Source organism: Penaeus vannamei, unplaced genomic scaffold (assembly GCF_042767895.1).
Source record: "Penaeus vannamei isolate JL-2024 unplaced genomic scaffold, ASM4276789v1 unanchor2674, whole genome shotgun sequence".
Classification (NCBI taxonomy): Eukaryota; Metazoa; Arthropoda; class Malacostraca; order Decapoda; family Penaeidae; genus Penaeus; species Penaeus vannamei.
Window position 1 is genome coordinate 2,501 of NW_027215662.1, and position 4,757 is coordinate 7,257.

At 52.7% G+C, this 4,757-nt stretch overlaps 1 pseudogene; it reads right to left on the reverse strand.

Annotated features, from left to right (window-relative positions):
* Window positions 1-90: 90 nt before the first annotated feature.
* LOC138861199 (proteoglycan 4-like) lies at window positions 91-1,919 on the reverse strand (annotated as a pseudogene).
* Window positions 1,920-4,757: the final 2,838 nt, after the last annotated feature.

Consider the following 4,757-nt stretch of genomic DNA (forward strand, 5'->3'; position numbering starts at 1 on the left):
CAACCCTCCACCCCCCCACCAGACATAAACCCCCTTCCCCCCCCCCCACCTACCCCACCAACCCACCTCCCCCAACAGACGATCACAAACCGCACCAAAAACCCAAAAGCAGAGCGGCAGGGGCAGATGGCGCCCACCCCATCCCCGGGGCCCAGGAGGCCCCTCCCCGCGGCGGCGTCCGGGGGAGCGTCTTGGGCGGCGTCTTGGGCGGCGTCTTGGGGCGTCTTTGGGGGGCGTCTTGGGCAGGTCTTGGGGGGGCGCCCTTTGGGGAGCGTCTTGGGCGGCGTCTTGGGCAAAGGCCCCGGGCGGCGTCTTGGGCGGGGTCTTGGCGGCGTTTTTGGGGGGTCTTGGGCGGCGTCTTGGGCCCGGGGTCGGGGGAGCGTCTTGGGCGGCGTCTTGGGGGACCGTCTTGGGCGGCGTCTTGGGCGGGGTCTTGGGCGGCGTCTTGGGCGGGGTCTTGGGCGGCGTCTTGGGCGGCGTCTTGGGCGGGGTTTGGCAGCGTCTTGGGCGGCGTCTTGGGCGGCGTCTTGGGCGGGCCCTTTGGGGGCGCTTGGGGGGCGTCTTGGGCGGCGTCTTGGCGGCGTCTTGGGCGGCGTCTTGGGGGGCGTCTTGGGGAGCGTCTTGGGGGCGTTTTTGGGGGGTCTTGGGCGGCGTCTTGGGCAGCGTCTTGGGCGGCGTCTTGGGGAGCGTTTGGGGGGCGTCTTGGGGACCGTCTTGGGGCGTCTTGGGCCCTCGTCTTGGGCACCGTCTTGGGCACCGTCTTGGGCACCGCCCTTTGGGGGGCGTCTTGGGCGGCGTCTTGGGCACCGTCTTGGGCGGGGTCTTGGGCAGCGTCTTTGGGGGGCGTCTTGGGCGGCGTCCGGGGGGCGTCTTGGGCGGGCGTTTAGGGGGTCTTGGGAGCGTCTTGGGGGGCGTCTTGGGAGCGTCTTGGGGCGGCGTCTTGGGCGGCGTCTTGGGCACCGTCTTGGGCACCGTCTTGGGCACCGTCTTGGGCGGCGCCCCCGGGACCCTCTTGGGGGACCGTCTTGGGGGGCGTCTTGGGCAGCGTCTTGGGCGGCGTCTTGGGCAGCGTCTTGGGCAGCGTCTTGGGCGGCGTCTTGGGCAGCGTTTTTGGGGAGCGTCTTGGGGGGGTCTTGGGGGGCGTCTTTAAAGCGTCTTGGGGGGCGTCTTCGGCGTCTTGGGGGGGTCTTGGGGACCGTCTTGGGGGGCGTCTTGGGGCGTTTGGGGGGCGTCTTGGGGAGCGTCTTTGGGGGGCGTCTTGGGGGGCGTCTTGGGGAGCGTCTTGGGCAGCGTCTTGGGGAGCGGGGCTTGGGGCGGCGTCTTGGGCAGCGTCTTGGGCGGCGTCTTGGGCGGCGTCTTGGGCGGCGTCTTGGGCAGCGTCTTGGGCGGCGTCTTGGGCCTCGTCTTGGGCGGCGTCTTGGGCCTCGTCTTGGGCACCGTCTTGGGCAGCGTCTTGGGCACCGTCTTGGGCGGCGTCTTGGGCAGCGTCTTGGGCACCGTCTTGGGCGGCGTCTTGGGCAGCGTCTTGGGCCTCGTCTTGGGCACCGTCTTGGGCGGCGTCTTGGGCCTCGTCTTGGGCACCGTCTTGGGCGGCGTCTTGGGCACCGTCTTGGGCACCGTCTTGGGCACCGTCTTTGGGGGGCGGCGGGCGGGGTCTTTTGGGGGGCGTCTTGGGCACCGTCTTGGGGGGCGTCTTGGGCAAAACGTCTTGGGGGGCGTCTTGGGCACCGTCTTGGGCGGCGTCGGGGAGCGTCTTGGGCGGCGTCTTGGGCCTCGGGCTTGGGGGGCGTCTTGGGCGGCCCTCTTGGGCGGGGTCTTGGGCAGCGTCTTGGGCGGCGTCTTGGGCGGCGCCCGGGCGGCGTCTTGGGCACCGTCTTGGGCGGCCCCTCTTAGGCGGCGCCCCGACCCCCCCAAAGGGCCTTGGGGAGGGGAAAAGGAGGAGGGGTAAAAGGAAGAGGGGGGGGGAAGGAGGGGGGGGGGAAGGGGGGGGAAGAGGCGAAGGGAGAGTGTGGGGAAGGAGGGTGTGGGGGGAAGGGGGGAAAAAGGGGAAAAGGGGGCGGAAGGGGGGAGGAGGAGGGGGAAAAGGAGAAGGGAGGGAGGAAGAGGGGAAGGGGGGAGGAGAGGAAGGGGGGAGGAGGAGGGGGGAAGAGGGGGGGGGGGTGTGGGGGAAAGGGGGGGGAGGAGGAGGAGGGGGGAAGAGGAGAAGGGGGGAAGGGGGGGGAGGGAGGAAAGGGGGAAGGGGGGGGAGGAGGGGGGAGGGGGAAAAGGAGAAGGGGGAAAAAGGGGGGGGGAGGAGGAGGAGGGGGAAAAGGAGAAGGGGGGAGGGGGGAGGGAAAAGGGGGGAAAGGGGAAGGAGGGGAGGGAGGGAAGGGGGAGGAGAAAGGAGGAGGAGGAAGAGGGGTGGTGTGGGGAAGGGGGGGGAGGAGGGAGGGGGGGAGGAGGAGGGGAAGGGGGAAGGAGGGTGTGGGGAGGGGTGGAAGGGTAGGGGAAGGGGGAAGGAGGGGGGGAGGAGAAAGGGGGAGGAAGGAAAGGGGGGGGAGGAAGGAGGAAGAGAGGAAGGGGGGGGGGAAAAGGGGAATGGAGGTCGGAGGAGGGGGGAGGGGGGGAAAAGGGGAGAGTGGAGGGAAAAAGGGGGGGGAAGGAGGAGGGGGAAAAAAGGGGGAGAAGGGAGAGTTAAGGAAAGGGAGAAGGAGAGGGGGGGTGGGGGAAAGGGGGAAAAGGGGGGAAAAGGGGGGAGAAGGAGGAAGCAGGGGAAAAAGTAGGGGGAAGGGGGGGAAGATGAGGAGAAAAAAAGGAGAAGAAGGGGGAAAAATGAAGAAAAAGTAAAAAAAAAAAAAAAAAAAAAAATAAAAAAAAAAGAAAAAAAAAAACAGAAACTAAAAAATAAAAACAAGAAACTTAAAAGATCCCGGGGGAGAGACCCGAAAAGGACAGAAACAGGAACGGGAAAAAAGAGGAAAAGGCCCTACAAAATAAGGGGAAAACTACTCCTGCCCAAAAAAAATTTTCCTTTTGAAATAAAAGGTTCCCCCGGGGAAGAAAAGATTGGAAAAGGGGTGGGGTGGTATTAAAAAATTTAATTTTAAAGATGGATGATTTTTGGTAAATGAAAGGGTTGGGGGTTTTTTATAAATTAAAGGGGTTAAATGAATTTTTAAAAAAATTAATGGGTGGTTGGGTTTTTAAAAATTTGAATGGAAAAATTTTTGGGGTAAAAGAATGGATGGGGAAAAATTTTTTAAAAAATAAAAGGAAAAATGTTTTATAAAAGAAAGGATGGATAAAAATTTAAAAATTAATGGAAGGATTAAAAGGGTTTTAAATAAGAAAGGAAAAGTTTTAAAACTAATTAAAAGGGGAAAATTTTTTCAATTAAAAAAAATGGAAAAAATTTTTAAATAATTTTTAATTTGGGAAAGTTTTAAAAGGAAGGATGGATGAAAAAATATCATGAAAGGCAAAAGAAAAGTAAAAAAGGGTGGTGAAAAAGAAATTTTTTATTCTCCAAAACTTGGATGAAAGGGCGGGAAAAAATTTAAAAATTGTATATAAATTTTGGGGAAAGAATGAAAGATGTTTTCATAAATTTAGAAAGAATTTAATAAAAATGCCTGTGAAAAAACGAAATATTTGTATTTGATTTTTAAAAATTATTTTTTTAAAAATTGGGAATTTTTAAAGTTGGGAAAATGCAGCCTGTTAAAACAAAAAAAATTGGGTTTAAAAAGGCGATTTGGGGTAAATTTTAAATGGGGGTAAAACTTCTCAAAAAAATTTTAAAAAAATGAAAAAACCAAAGGTAAAAACTCATCCAAGGCCGTTTTATATTGGAAAAAAATTGTTTTGGGAAATTCCCTAAAAAAGAAAAGCGAAAATTCCCCCATTCCCCCCGCCTCCACCGACCCAGGGTTTTCCCTAAAATTCCCCCAAAAAATTTGGGGGCCGGGGCCCGGCGTTGGGGTTGGTATTTGAAAGGGGCCCGGTTTTTGGCCCTTTTTTTTTCGCAAAAGTTTAAGGCGAAAAACCTTTTCTGCTGTTTCGATTTTAAAAAATTTGGGTTTAAAAAATCTCCCTACAGGGGTTTCGGTTTAAATTGGCATCGGCGACCCATTCGTATAAAAATTTTAACCCCCAAAAATTAGGTGTAAAATATTTTAAAAAGGAAAAAATTTGTGCGAGCAATATAATTAAAGGGTAAAAACGGCTTTAACTTTATAAATTTTGGGGCCTTTTAATGCATGGGGGGAAAACACGATGTAAAACACTCGGGAAGTTTTATTTTTCATAAAAAAGGGGTCCAAAACTCCCGGGTGAAATCTGAATGGGAAAAGCATGATTTTCCCTGAGTTTACTATTTTCCCCTAAGTAAACAAATACAATGAGTAAATTCCCTAACAAAGGTTTTCTAAATACAAACACCTCTTAATAACCCAGTAAAAAACAATTTAAACATTGGGGTCCCCTTCTTTATGGATAATGATTAAATTAATTTTTCTTTGGGTTTTTTTTTTATCATTTAAAATTTCCCTTTTTAAAAAAAATATAAAAAGGGAAATTTTAAAAAAAAGTTTTTTTATTATAAAAATGTAGATTGAGGGATAGATATAAATATTTTGATCTCTCTCCCCTCATATATGTTTATAATACATATTTATACATACATGCATATATACACACAATATATATACAAAAATATAAAATGTGATGTTTTATATGTATTATATATATATATATATATATATATATATATATATATG